The sequence below is a fragment of the Alligator mississippiensis genome, chromosome 15 (assembly GCF_030867095.1).
Source record: "Alligator mississippiensis isolate rAllMis1 chromosome 15, rAllMis1, whole genome shotgun sequence".
NCBI classification, from domain to species: domain Eukaryota; kingdom Metazoa; phylum Chordata; order Crocodylia; family Alligatoridae; genus Alligator; species Alligator mississippiensis.
Genome location: NC_081838.1, coordinates 14,228,063 through 14,243,542, shown reverse-complemented (window position 1 = coordinate 14,243,542; position 15,480 = coordinate 14,228,063). Strand labels below are relative to the sequence as shown.

Below are 15,480 nucleotides of genomic sequence, written 5' to 3'. Positions count from 1 at the left end.
GTTTCAAGAGCCCTACAAGTTTATTTCTGTGCATGGTGATACCACCCACAGATATGGCCCATGAACTTTGAAAGAAAATTGTTTACAAAAAAGAGAGGGAAACCACCGCTTCTTTTACGTGCAAATTAAAAAGCCCTAATTTCCAAGGCTATAATTCATGACCTCATTAAGGCCTAAAAAGCAGTGAGCTTGATTTTCATTTTTAAACTGTCTGTATTGCTACATACAGGAGTGTCTTCCAGTAGGAAAGTATAAACTTTGCAGTAATGTAATGTTTTGGCCCTGTAACAGCTTTAATGAGTCTTAATGAAGTGCTTTGATATGCTAAATTCTGAGAATACGAGAATATCCACTGTCTGTGACTAGTCTTGTTTTCTAGGCGATGGCTGGGGATGGCTGTAGGAGAAAAGAAAGTGCGGGGCCTTAGGAGAACTCTGGTTTACAGCCTTGAAGATGTATGGGATGAATGTCCTCATGTTTATCCTTGCTGAGCCAAGTCAGGTGTTGCTCATATGTTCAAAAGACCAAGCCTAGGAAGATATGCAAGAGAGAGAGAAAACCAATCCTGGTTGTGTGGACGCTGCAGAGGGAGAGGGGCAGGGGAGAGAAGAGGGTGGTTTTGTTCTGCTTCAATATTCTTCCCTTTAACATGGCCTCTGCTGCTGTAACACTCCTGAGACCTTCTGGATGGACCAATGATCTGTCCCGTGTGGCATTTCTTGTATTCCTAATGAGGTGAAGTGTGCTGAGATGACTGAGCTAATCTGAACACTGACCAGACTTGCTGTGTGGTGGGAGCCACGTTTTGCAAAGAGCTTCCCACCTTTTACAGAACAACACCCCAACAAAGTTATCTAATTTCAGACAGAAAAAGAATCTCTCTCTCTCTCTCTCTCTCTTGCTTTTTAAAGTGTACTTGATTGCTGTGTTAGGCGATACCACCAGCAGAGCTGTCCTGTGAACTTGTAAAGAAAATTGTTTAGAAAAAAGAGAGCGAATCCTGCCCCTCCTTTTTCAACGCAAATTGAAGGTCCCCGATTTCAAGACTATCATTCATGACCTAATTAAGGCCTAGAAATGAGTGAGCTTGATCTACATTTTTAAAGTATCTGTAGTGCTACATACAGGGGTTTCTTCCTGTAGGAAAGTATGAACATTGTAGGGATATAGTGATTTGACCCTGTAAGAGATTTAATGAGCGTTAATGAAGTGCTTTTAGTTCCCAAGTTCTGAGAACAAGCGAATAACCGGTGCCCTGTTCTCTGTTCAACTAAGTAGTGGCACACTGAGGTGGAGGTCACTTTATTGGCAGTAAATGATTTTAGACACCCGATAGTCCTGACTGCTCCATGTGCAACTTGCAACCGACTGAGCGAGGCCTGTGAGATTGTGTTCAAGATCACTTTGGTGGTCTGCCCGCTTCATTAATATCTGGTATTTTGGGCTTCTAAATGTACCATGAACAAGAGTATAATTATTTCAGAGCAATGCCCATGTTTGGCTTTCATGCTTCTTGGTTTTCTGGGCCCAGCTTCTTCTGGACCATCTTCTGAAGTACCCCGTGACCGCAGGCATCATGTTGCCATCTCCTTTCACTTCACCTATTTGTGCAGGAAGAGGAGAAATCTGCTCAGGAAAAAGCCAGTGTGGACATTTCTTATCTGCTAGTGGAGATGGCACATGGACAAGTTCAGTAGACAGTACAAAGTGGAACGCTTTGTTATAAGAGGTTACAGGTTGCTCAAATGAAAAAAAATATATATACTTCTACTCTGCAGTTGACAGTTCCTAAAAAATCAAATCTTAATGGGAAAGTCCACTCACCTTAAAACATCGCAAACTCTGATTGTCAGCAATTTTGACCCTCCCCTCCCAGTGTCACCTCTCTGAAGTCATCTCCATAAGACCAGGAATGTAGTTGGCCAAGACATTTTTTGAATGAAAAACTTGGAATGTGCACATGGTATACCAGGAAGCAGACAACAGATACTGATCATGAAAAAAACAAGGAAAACAATTATTTCAATTAAAGGCGTGACATCCACAACAGAACGTTTTGCATCTGATGAGCAAAAACAAGGGTGTTTCAGATGCAGCAAGCAGTGTAAGAAGCTATATAAAAGGACTTGCAAACCAGTGCTCTCTACTTGCCTTTCTCGTTCTACTCTGTAGGGAATCAGGTAAGTCCAATTCACCTCAATCTCTTTTACCTATGGGAATGATGTGTTAAACAATCTTTTAACATTAGGACTGAATCTTATATATATATATACTCTAAGATATTTTAGGGTAGTAAAGAACTGCAGAAGCTTTCAAAGAAAAGACAGGAATTTGAAAGAAACATGGGAATTTGGGATGCTCGTTGTTATTTTTCTCATTAAAGTTTCTTGTGATTTAATCATTTTGACTGAAAAAATCACAACCAGCTTTTAACTTAGTTGGGCACAGAAGACATTCCACAGGGCATCCTTTCCATATTATCTGCCTGCTTTCGGAAGCAAGAGCTACTCGGTATTATTGGAGACGGGATAAATGATGAAGAGAATCACTTGACCTGCTGGGTTTTGTGTGTGTGATTAAAAATATCAAGTACAAATGCTCAGATGCTCAGAGTCAGTGAAATTGCTTTGAAACCAACGGTTAGCTCTGCCATTTTCCTCCCAGAAGACCCATTTTCTTATGTATTCCTTGCTGACCCACAAGGGGTCAATGTCCAAACATTTTCCTCACATGCCCCTACCCCAGCCTGCATGAAACATTTTCCAAACTTGATGTGAAGTGGCAATTTTCCCTGAAACGAAGGCTGGGTTCCCCCATGTCAGTAAGGGCTTTGAGAGTAAGGGGGCTGGAGAGGGGCTGGTCGCAGAGCAGCTTAAGGAGGCTGCAGCAAGGGACAGAGAAGAACTGGTACCCAGTTGGCCTTTCTATGACTGTCATTGCAACCAGCAATAAGGTTTGACTCTTAATGCACTTAGACCTCCTGTATTGCTCAGAGTGTTTCCCTTATTTATGTTGCTTTCATTGCAGTTGGCGGGTGGCAAGTATTAGGGAGCCCACAGCTGAAGCTGGCATTTCAAGGGCATTTGGGACACTAATGGCCAGAGTGAAACAGGGACCAGCTGAGGTGATGCTGTGCCATGTTTTGTGCAAAGTGTAGGAGTGCAAAGTCAGGAGTGACAAGCCAAATCCTGAGTCTGATATCCAGGGCGTCCTTAGCTCAGTTGAAGAGACTCACGCTCCTTCAATCCAAAGCTGGCAGCATGTGCAGACTTTGCAAATCCCACAGGATATGGAGTAATATCCAACATCCTTTCTTCCCAACTGGGGTGACTCCCTGCAGCCCAGACTTTGCCCAGGATTGTGGGAGCCATAACTGCAAACTGCCTAAACACAAATCCTCCTGCAGTGCATCAGGCATCAGGGGTGTAATCCACCTTCACCCCCCAGATCTCAGCTTTAGGAGACAGAAAGTGGAAGACTTGGGTTCTGGGTCCTGAAGTGAATGCACATTCCCCACGTCCCAGGACTGTGCCTGCGCCATCGGGCCAGGGGCTGCCTAGGCCTGGACTAAAGACTCCCTCCCTCACTCCTGCTGCAGCTGCCCCACACAGCCCTGGAGCCTGCTTTCTAGCTAGCATTTTGCAGGCATAGGAAGACTTCAAAGTTGTTGTTTGGGGGAGAAGGTGAGCGCAAGTGGAGCATGGAGAAAAGGTGGAGGAAAGGAGAGCAGCAACACAAGCAGAAAGGAGGACTGAGGTCTGCATTACCCTGCTCCATCCCCCAGTCTGTGAGTCCCTGCCAGATTTCCTTCAGAGTTGCAGCCAGGTTTTGACCCTTGAGACTTTAAGAACTGCAGATGTGTCATGTTTCCCCTGCTCCCTGCTGTGTTTCAGGTTCGCCTCCAGCACAGCAAGATGTTTGACAGCCTGGACATGATTGAAGACCTGCATTACCCGGGCCAGCTTGACTGTAGACCCCCCTACCCAGGAAGGCGATATTGGTGTTGCTGCTATGACCGATATGGATGCCTAGTTTGGCAGGGCCCATGCTGTTATCCAGGCCCCTGGTGTCGCCGTTAGGAACAGCTCTGGAAGGTGGTGGCAATGCTGAATCCAGCTCAAACATCCACCGCGCTGGGAGGAACGAAGACATGAAAAGCAAGATAGAGATTCACGGCTCACCTGAAGGACATGGCTTTGAGCAGTGCTAAGCACTCAGCACCTCCGTTGTGATGGGCTTCACCTTGCTAGACGAATCCCTCCCCCACACATGTTTCCTACACTTCACCTTGTCACTCTAAGAACCTCAAATTCTCCGCACTGTTAAGCAGTAAGACCTCTTCTTTGTGTGCTGCCATTTAAAAGGAAGCCTCATCCTCCTTATAGTCCATTTGTAATCCATTGCAGACCACTTGACACAGCCACAAAGGCGTACATGAGGTTTGGTGTCAACAGGCAGAGAATCCCGGTTGTGGCCCCTTGGACAGTCTTGGGAATATTGGCTCTCTCTTCTGTATCCCTTCTGTGTCCTTACATGCAAGTTCTTCTGTGCATTAAAATCCCTTTGTAGCATAATATTTGCCTCCTGAGCTTTTCCCCCTCCATTTCTTATTTGCAAACCCACTGGTGAAATTCTTCCTGTGCAGACCCCCACACCCAGCATGACTCAATTCCCACTGAAGAGTCCTACACAGAGATAACATCAGGCCTGGAGCATGTCTGTGTGCCCTGGTCTGTCCTCCTACCCCAGATTGGGTGTTTGCTCTTCTTGCTCAGATAGAGCACCTGGTCCTTTTCCACCAGGCCGCATGACTGATAATACCTCACTTGTGCTACATTTCAGAAACATAATCCCAGCCCTCAAATCCCTCCAGCCCTTCCCTGCTATACTATTAAAAACAGAAAGCATGTCTCCCTTCCAGTCACTGTACCCACCTAACCTGGTTTGGATGAAAGCTTGTCAATATTAAGACAAATCAATCCTAAACAGAACTGATCTGCAATCCCGGATTTGAAACAAGTCTCTATGAAGAAGAGGAAGCCCAGGGCCTGTCTACAACCCAGTGTGTACATGCAAATGGAGGCAATAGTGCCCAATCCCATTTCCCCAGAACTCATATTCGGAAGGTCTGTTTCCCTGGTACAGTGACACCTATTTTCTACTTTGGTAGACTAATGGAAACAGTTCCTAAACATGAGTATATATAAGCCAAGTCTACCCTTCATTTTTCCGCTCTGCATCCCTAGACTCTCTGTGTGCTCCACTTCTTATTCTTACGAACAATTTTGCTGCATGACTGTCTTCTGTGTCTGGTTTCTTTTTATCAGTCCTGTCCCTTGTTTCTACAACACCAAGTTGCATGCCATCTGCCCAACAGGAATCTCTGATTTTGAGTGTCCCCGATTTGGGTCCAATTTGAATCTGAATCATATAGGCCCCGTTTCACACAGCCCTACTTAGCAGTAGTATTGGCAGATAGCTTTCATGTGACTTTAACTGTGCAGTTGTTCATTACTAGTGCACTGTGGCATCGCGTCATGCTTCCTGCAACACAACGCCACTGTGCAGTAGTAATGCACTACTGCGCAGTCAGTATCTCATGAAGACAAGGAATATTTAGCAGCTGCCAAGCTTATAAATCGGGAGCTTCGAATGCTCATTATTTCAGACCGGTCAGCCTGTATAATTAGACCTATTTTCATATCATATTTGCCTGTCAAATTGGGAAAGTGAGTTCATTGACTAGGGAGGTGTCTCTGTTACCAGACCATTAAGAAGTTTATTCATCATTAGTTGTTGTGTCCACATGAGACACTAAATGGATAGTAGATTAATTTGCCTGCACATTAGCACATCCCAGCAAAAGCCGTGGTGTATTGCACAGCAGAACCACCATAGTGCACATTCGGGTGACTAAGAAGGCATGTGCCACTACTACTGTGGAGGAGCGCCTGTTACTACGCTTTGAGTTAGTACCAATACTGGATGTACTAAACAAAATGTGTTGTAGCTATGGCACATTAATGTACATGTAGAGGAGCGCAGTTTGTCTTTTATGCTGCTGCTTCAAATGTATCTTTGACCCCTCTATCCTGAATGTCAAGGGGAGTGGTGTGTAGAGGAAGAGGAATGCCCTTGGTGGTGAAGAGAGAATGGCGGATGTGCAGCTCGGTTGTCTAAGTTGGGTTTTCTGTGAAAGTTCATAAGGGATGTAATCCTCCTGCTTCAGGGCACCACCCAGTAATAAGGCTAGGCCTACATCTGTGGCAGCGAGGGGAAATTATTTTTAGATTCAGATTATCCTATAATTATAATCCACAGGGCTTCTTACAACATTGCCTCAAGCACAAGGCATGAACACTTTCAGGATTACAGACCATATATTTTACAAGACATTACAACACTTTGACTCCCACTACCGTGTGACTGGAGTTAATGAGTACTGTGTCTCATTTCCAAAATATGTCTAGTATGGGTAGGCCTGTAATAGGAAAGTGGAGGAGAACACGACAGTTATTCTAGCTATATAGCTATAGGCCGGCCGTGAGTGACTTTATGGTGAAGATGCAACAGGATTTCAGTTTAGGGTGTACTTATTCCAAAGACCCAAAGGCATGTGCAGCAAGATTGGTTTGCAGATTCAGTTTATGACATAAGCTAGCAAGACGGATCCATGTGCTAACAGTTCCTCTACATTACATATAAAAAAAAAGATTGGCTAACAGATTTTTCCCAGGGCTAACCTGTAATTACTATATTTCTGCTGAAGCAGGCAAAACATCTGGAAATGAAGCGTTACGGACCAGTGGTAGTGGCTTGAAGGTTTCAGGGTTAGAAAGAGTTTTTTTGAGAGACAAAAAGTGTCCACACACTCAAATAGTCAAGTTATCCTCTGGACATCCTAGAAAAAACAGTAGGGCAATCTAAAGGAAGGAGATCAAATTAACGCTTCCCTAACAAAGTGTTTTGATGATGAATTTTCTTTCACTTGTGGAAATTTGGGATGTGCCCTGGAGATGATGTATACAGGAGCTGAACTAGAAGTATGGCTCTGAAGCTTTCACCAAGACATATTTTATGGGGAATACCAACAGTATGAATCCAAGAACAAGCATTTAGTCCTGAAAGCACTGGACAGAGGAGTCCTCCAAGAGGACTTGAATTGTTCTTCTGTTCCACATGGAGTTTCCTGTTTTTCTGGGATCAGGAACCAGAACCAAAGGACCCCCCGCTCCAGCTTCTGTGCCTGAAGAGTGGGACCAAGGTCACCCATTGCCTGGGGGAATGCCTACCGCTGTTCAAGAGGCGGGCACTAGCACCCTCCCTGCGTGGGACATATCCTCAGAAGTAAGGTGAGGCAGTACGGAGGTGCCTTAGTGAACTGCAAGTCAAGTGTGAAAGCTCTTGAGATGGGTGGGAGTGAAGAAATGACACCGCTGTAGCATTTCTCTGGGTGATTTGTAAGTACTCATGGGCTGTCTAGATGGTCCCCAGGGCGGTGCCTACCATCTCCCCATTCTCTGCACGCAGAGCCAAGGCACCATACACTGAACCCCTCTTCACAGGCACCAGTGTCAACGCATTGTCTGCATAAAGATCCTAAACCCATTCACACTGAACCACCCTGCTGGGATAAAGAGCCCAAGGTTTCAGTGATTGCCTCGCTATGCATTATGTAAAAGGGATATTTACATGTGCATTAATGTGCTTTGTTTTGTGAGCATTAAATTTAGTACCTGTCAGGTACTAACGTAATGGGCAGTAATAGCAGTACTGCGCAGTAGTGCCAGCACACGTCTTTTAAGTGGCGCATTAATGCATCAGTGCGGCTTTGACCATTCTGTGCTAATGTGTACTAGAATAAGTGCAGAGGCAGCGCAGGAAATCTTCCAAATCTGAGTTCTGGGGAAATGGCATCGGGCACTGCTGCCTCCAATGACATGAAGACTCAGGGATCCAGAACAGCTGGGGCTCATCCTTCTGCTTAAGATGCATTTGTCTTACTATGAAAAGGCTTTCAATCAACCTAGGGTGGCAATAGCTGGAAAGATTTGAGGATTTCCATTATTTCTCTGGAATGTAGAGAGCGCAGTATTAACGGTGCCACTCGGAGCCCAGCTGGAAAGGTCCAGGTGCTGAAAACGAGAAACAATAGCAAAGCCCTCATGTGCGCTAGGAGGAAAGACCAGGACACACAGACATGTTCCAGGGTTGAATTTCATCTCTCTGTAGGACTACAGAGGAAATCGAGCCATGCTGGGTGCGGGCCTCTGTGCAGGAGAGAATTTCACCAGCTGTTTGCAAATAAGGAATGGAGGGAAAAAACCCAGGAGGGAAATATTATGCCGCACAGTAATTTTAATACAGTGAAGAACTTGAGTTATACAGATACAGAAGGGATCCTGGGGAGAGAGCAAATACTGCCAAGGATTTCCAAAGGGCCACAACCGTGATTCTATGCCTGGCCCATTTTGTACAAGGTGTGCTAATTTCTTTGCAGCTGCTGACTTTTACTTCTAAGCTGTTTCCATTGATTTATTTACAACTTTTCTCCCTGAATAATGTCACATGAGGAAAAGCACCAGGTAAGGAGGAGAATAAGCAGCTTCTACATGATAAAGTTTCTGTGGCCAAGATTTTAGTTAGAAGCAAAGAATAAAACAGCTTCTCTTTGTGTTGATACCAATTCCCTTTCACACCACTGTGGCTGTGTCACGTGGTCTGCAATGGGTGAGAAGTGGATTCTAGGGAAGCAGACGCTTCTATTTATATAACTGCACAGCATGAAGAGGCCTTAATGCTTAACATGCTTAATGCTTAATGTGGAGAATTCAAGGTTCCTGGTGTGACAAAGCTAGGCATAGGAAACGTGCATAGGAGAGGGAGTTTTCTAGCAATGTGAAGCCCTCACTGTGGAGGTGCTGAGAGCTTAGCACTGCTCCAAGCCATGTCGTTCCTGTCAGCTGTGAATCTATATCTGGCTTTTGATACCTGTGTTGTTCCAAGTGCCGTGGATATTGAAGCTGGTTGTAGCATGGCCAGCAGCCTCCAGAGCTACCCTGATGCCATCAGCAGGGGGGACGGACCAGCAGCAACCTTGCCAGACCAGCCTTCCGCATTGGTCATAGCAACAACACATATATCATGGTCTTCTACGCTGGTAGGGAAAACAGTCAGACTGGCCCTGGTAAGACAGGTCTTCGATCATGTCCAGGCTGTCAAACATTTTGCAGTGCTGGAGGTGAACCTGAAACACAGCAGGGAGCAGAGGAAACATGACACATCTGCAGTTCTTGAGGGATCAAGGGTCAAAACTTGTGTGCGACTCTCTCAGACATCTGGTAGGGACCCGGGGACTGGGAGATGGAGAGGACCTCTCTGTTATTGTCAGTGCTGTCCTTTCCTCCCCCTTGTCCTTTGCTGACCTTGCCCTCAGCCTCCCCCTAAACAAAAGCTTCGGAGCCTTCTCAATGTCTTTCCCTTTGGGACAGCTGCAGCAGGGACAGGGGAGGGAGCCTTTAGTCCAGGCCTAGGCAGCCTCTGACCCGATGGCGCAGACACAGTCGTGGGACGTGTGGAACGTGCATTCACTTCAGGGCCCAGAACCCAAGTCTTCCTCTTTCTGTCTCCTGCCACCGGGATCTGGGGTTAAAGGTGGATTCCACCTCTGAAATTTTTTGCAGTGCAGGAAGGATTATACTGTAGGCAGTTTCCAGTTATTGGTCCCACAATCCTGGGCAAAGACTGGGCCACAGGGAATTCCCCCAGTTGGGGAGAGAGGCGGGATGTTGGATATTGCTCCATATGCTGTGGGCTTTGGAAAGACTGAAGGATCATGCTGCCTGGTTTGGATTGGAGCAGCTTGAGTCCCTTCATTTGATCTAAGTGGGGCCAGGACACCTAGCCCAGGATTTGGATTGTCACTCCTGACTGTGCATACCTACACTTTGCACAAGACATGGCACAGCATTGCCTCAGCTAGTCCCTCTTTCATTCTTGCCTTTAGTGTCCCAAATGCCCTTGAATTGCCAGCCTCAGCTGTGGGCTCCCTAATGCCGGCCACCCGCCTACTGCAACAAAAGCAGCAGAAAGAAAGAAAGACCCTGAGCAAGGCAGAAGGTGCCGTGCAGTAAGAGCCAGACCTTAGTGATGGCTTTAAAGACAGTCATAGAAAGGCCAATATCAGGGATGTGATGACCTACTCCCTCTGCTTCTGGTCACATGTTGGGTCCCAGTTCTTCTTCTCTGTCCCTTGCTCCAGTCCCCTTAAGCTGCTTTGCTGGCCAGTCCCACGCCAGCCCCCTTATCTGCTAATTTCTAATCGCACACACAAAAACCCAATGGATCAGAACAGCAATTCTGTTAATCTTTACGCCCCAATAACATCAAGTACCACTTGCTTCTGAAAGGAGGAAGGACACTTGGAAAGGGTGCACTGTGGGAATTCTTTTGTGCACAATGAAGTTAAAAGCTGGGAGTGAAGTTTGTCAGTCTCAATCATTCAAACACCCAATACTTATTATAAAAATCAGAGTGAGCACCCCAAATTCCCATGTGTCTGTCAACTTGCTGCCTTTCCTTGGAAAGCTTGGGCAGTTCTTCAGTGCTTCTTAATATCCTAAAACATCCTAGAGTATATGTAGAAGAAACAGCCCTAATGTTAAAAGATTATTGAACATAATATCGCCCCAGTTAAAAGAGATTGAGTTGCATAGGACTTACCTGATTTACCACGGAGAGTAAAGCAACCGAAGTGAGTAAAGAGCACTGGTTTGCATGTCCTTTTATACAGCTTCTGAAATGTCATGGTGCATGCAAGACACCCATTTTTCCCTTATCAGATGGAAAACATACTGTTGTTGATGCCATGCCTTTAATTGAAATAATTGTTTTCCTCGTTGCTTGTGATTATTAATTTTGTCCCTTGCCTCCATGCACATTGCATGTTTAACCATCCTAAACATTTCTGGGTCAACTACATTCCTGGTCTTTTGGGCATGACTTAATAGATGTATACCAGGAGGGTAGGGAAAACTGGCTGAAACTCAAGGTTTCCTTTTTGGGGAATTTCTTCAGCAATTTGAACTTGGCATTGAGAGTGATTCAGAACAGAAGCCAATATTTTCACTATTTACCACAAAGTTAGCGCTAACAGGCTGTTTTCTACACATGTTGACATTGAAATCTTTGGGAACATTTCCACAAAGACTCAATGAACTGCAAGGAAGGGGGAGGAGTGTCCCAGAGCTCCCGACACACACTCAGAAAGTGTTCAGGGTCACTCAGATGCTGGGTTGTACCTTAGAGAAGGGTTTTCATTGTCCCCGTCTCCTCTTCTGACAAGGCCACCGCACTCAAATTCCTCTCCATACACTTCAAGTCCATCCTCAAGAAACCTGCACAGATCAAGTGTTCACGTTCCTAGAGGAACTAATGGGATGTTTTCAGCTGAGTAGGACTTCCCATTAAGATTTAATTTTTTAGGAACAGTCAACCGCAGAGGAGAAGTAGAGTTTTTTTTTTTTTCATTTGAGCAACCTGTAGCAACTTATAAAAAAGCTTTCCACTTTGCATTATCTACTGAATGTGTCAATGTGACATCTCCACTAGAAGATAAGAAATGTCCATACTTGCTTTTTTCTCACCAGAATAGTGCTCTTCCTGCACAAATAGGTCAAGTATAAGGAGATGGCCACATGATGTCTGCAATAAGAAATGTCCACATTTGCTTTTTCCACTTCAGTGTTTTCCTCTTCCAGCACAAAGTAGGTGAAGTGAAAGAAGATGGCCACATGATGTACTTCCTCATCCTTCACTTTAGAAGATGGTCCAGGAGAAGCTTGACTCAAAAAAACAAGAGACATGTAAGCCAAACATGGACGTGGCTCTGAAATAATTATACCCTTGTTCATGACAAATTTAGAAGTCCAAAATGCCAAACCTTATTTAATAGCACATAGCGTAAAGTTATCTTGAGGCACAATCTCACAAGCCTCATGCGGTTGCAGGTTCACGTGTAGCAGTCAGAAATATCAAATTTATTAACTAATTTACTGGCAATAGCGTGACTTCACCTCACCCTGTGCCAACTTAGTTTCACTGAAAACAGGGATTATAACAGACAGCGTGGATATTCTAATGGTCTCAAAATTTAGAAAATCAAAATGCTTTATTAACAGTCATTAAAGCTATTACAGGGCAGAATCGTTACATCACTACAAAGTTCATAATTTCCTTCTGGAAGACACCTCTGTATGTAGCAAAATGGCCACTGTAAAAAGGACTAATAACTGAAGCACTTCATTAACTTTCATTAAAGCTCTTGCAGGACAAAATTGTTTCATTTCTACAAAATTCATACTTTCCTAGTGGATACACCCCTGTATGTAGCAATAGAGATATTTTAATTATGCAAATCAAATTGACTTGATTGGATTTTTAAATCTTAATTACATCATGTGTTATTATAGCCTTGGAATTTGGGGCTTTCTAAATTGCATTTTAAAAGCAGTGGCCAATTTCTCTCTCTTTTCTGTAAACAACTTTATTTTAATCTTCACAGGCTAGATCTGCTGCTGGTAACACTCAACACAGCCATCAACTTCTAAGACTCTTGAAAGAGAGAGAGAGAGAGAGAGAGAGAGAGAGACTTTCTTGGAGACTTGTTCTGTAAAAGGGTGGGAAGCTCTTTGCAAAACGTGGCTTCCACCACACGCCAAGTCTGGGCAGTGTTCAGATTAGTTCAGTCATCTCAGCACATTTCACCTCAGTAAGAACACAGGAAATGCCACGCGGGACAGATCCTGGGTCCTTGCAGAAGGGCGCAGGTGTCTTCCAGTGGCAGAGGGCATGTAAAGGAGAAGAATATTGAAGCAGAACAAAGCCACACTGTTCTCTCCCCTGACCCTCCCTCTGCAGCTCCCAGGTGAGCAGGAATGGGGTTTCTTTGTCTCTTATTGGTGTAACTTCCCAGGTTTTGTATTTGGAACATATGAGCTTGCCAAAATCTGTCTTGGCTCGGCATGGAAAAAGTCAAAGACGTTCATCTCATAGAGCTTCAAAGCTGGTATTTAGACCTTTCTAAGACCCCATGCTTTCTATTCTCCTACAACCATGCCCTGCCATCAGGAGCAAGCAGCACAGCAATAGGCTTCTGCTGTGAACCCTGCTGTTGCTGCATTGGTGAAACCACTGGAGATTAATGAATAAATAAGAAATAAATCTCTAATTCACATAAGGGGGGAATTCAGCCCAGAGACAAAAGCAACCCAAACCCCCATAAAAAAATGCTTAACTAAAAATTAAATAATACGAAGTCCATAGAGCAAGACAAGGAAGAAGGTTGACCCATAAACTTTTAATTTAAAAGACACCTATGCGGGTGTAGTTTGGCAGTCCTAAGCTATATTAAAAAACACAATAATTACAAACACGGAACAAAACAATTACAGTATTTTTCAGGTTGGCACACACGACACACACATGTTTTGTCACTAACAAGGACCTGAAGGACAGAACATGCCGGAAATGCTCCCGGCGGTCTGAGAACTGTATAAAAGGTTGCACAAATGAGGAGGTTTTAATCACTTCTTGACTTCTCTCTTTCGTGAGCCAGGTAAGACCAATTCAGCTTCATCTCTTCCAAGTATTTCTCTTTCAGCTGTAATATAAAAACTGATATTCTACTTCTGTTCATTGGTTTTGAGCATTGCTCAGGGTCTTTCTCTTGCTTATGCTGCTTTTGATGCAGTTGGTAGGTGGCAGGAATTTGGGAGTCAAAGTCTGTGAGGTTGGCATTTCAAGGGCATTTGGGACAGTAATGGCCAGAGTGAAAGGGGCCCCAGCTGAGGTGTGCGCAGTCAGGAGTGACAATCAAAATCCTGAGTTAGGTGTCCATGGCCCCCTTAGCTTAACAGCAGAGACTCAAGCTCCTCCAATCCAAGCCAGGCCACAAGTTCAGCCACTGCAAAGCCCAGAAGGTAGGGAGCAGCATCCAAAATCCCACCTCTTTCCCCAAATGGGATTATTCCCAGCAGCTCTGACTTTGCCCAGGATTGGAGAATCCACAACTGGAGTCCACAATCCAAAACTGCCTACGGCTGAATCCCTCCTGCAGTGCAACAAGCATCAGAGGTGCAATCCATCTTTGGCCAGCAGATCCTAGTGGTAGGAGACAGAAAGTGGAAAACTTGGTTTCTGGGTCCTGAAGTGAAGACAGATCTGCCACGTACCAGGATTGTGCCTGCAACGTTGCCTAGGGGCTGTCTAGGCCTGGACGAAAGGCTCCCTCCCCCACCCCTGCTCAGCTGCCTGACAGGAGCAGGGAGCCTACTTTCCAATCAGCATATTGCAGCCAAAGGAAGTGAGAAGTCTTCCAAAGTGTTGTTTAGGGGAGAGGCTATGGGCAAGTGGAGCAAGGGAGAGGAGCAACAGTGGCAGAAAGGAGGGCTGAGGTCAGCATTTCCCAGCTCCATCCCCCAGGCTCACTTAATTTTGGACCCTTCAATTATCAGAACTGCAGATGTGTCACGTTTCCCCTGCAGATGTGTCATGTTCCCTCTGCTCCCTGTTGTTCCAGGTTCGCCTCCAGCACAGCAAGATGTCTGACAGCCTAGCCATGATGGAAGACCTGCACTACCAGGACTCATCTTGTTGCTGGAGACCCCCCTGTAGAAGGCGATGTTGGTGTTGTTGCTATGATCCATGCACTGGACAGCTAATTTGGCAGGGATGGTGCTGGTGCCCTGGGTGGCGCAGTAGGGGCAGATACGGAAGGTGCTGGCCATGCTAAATCCAGTTCGAATATTGACGGCACTTGGAGCAACATGGACATAAAAAGCAAGATACAGATTCTCAGCTGACCCAGAGGACATGGCTCGGAGCAGTGCTAAGCACTCAGCACCTCCAGTGTGAGGGCTCGGCATTGCTACAAGACTCCCTCCCCCATTCTCCTGTCTCCTACCCTTTGCTTTGTTACTCCAGGAACTTTGTATTCCCCGCACTGTTAAGCATTAAGGCCTCTTCATGCTGTGCTGTCATTTAAAAGGAAGCCTCTGCTCCCCTAGAGTCCACTTGTAACCCACTGCAGACCACTTGACACAGCCACAGACATGTAGAAGATGTTTGGAGACAACAGGCGTATAATCCCGGCTGCGGACCTTTGGAAAACCTTCAAAAAATTTCCTGTCTCCTCTGTATTCCTTCTGTGTCTGTATTCTCAATTTCTTCTGTACATTAAACTTCCTCTGCAGCATAATATTGGTCTCCTGGGTTTTTTCCCCTCCGTTCCTTATTTGTAGATGTGCTGGTAAAATTCCCTTCTGTGCAGAGCCCCGCACCCAGCATAACTCAATTCATAATGAAGTGCTACATAGAGATGCAAATCAGCCCTGGAGCATGTCTGTGCACCCTGGTCTTTCCTCCTAATCCAGGTAGGATGTTTGCACTTCTGTCTCATATAGAGCCCCTGGTCCTTTTCTG

The 15,480-nt window shown here is 45.3% G+C and overlaps 1 long non-coding RNA gene across 1 annotated transcript; it reads left to right on the top strand.

The window, feature by feature from the left end:
• Positions 1–1,975: 1,975 nt before the first annotated feature.
• Positions 1,976–4,574, top strand: LOC132245653 (uncharacterized). The gene is made up of 2 exons (XR_009457354.1): positions 1,976–2,180; positions 3,894–4,574. It is a non-coding gene; the product is annotated as an uncharacterized LOC132245653 (long non-coding RNA).
• Positions 4,575–15,480: the final 10,906 nt, after the last annotated feature.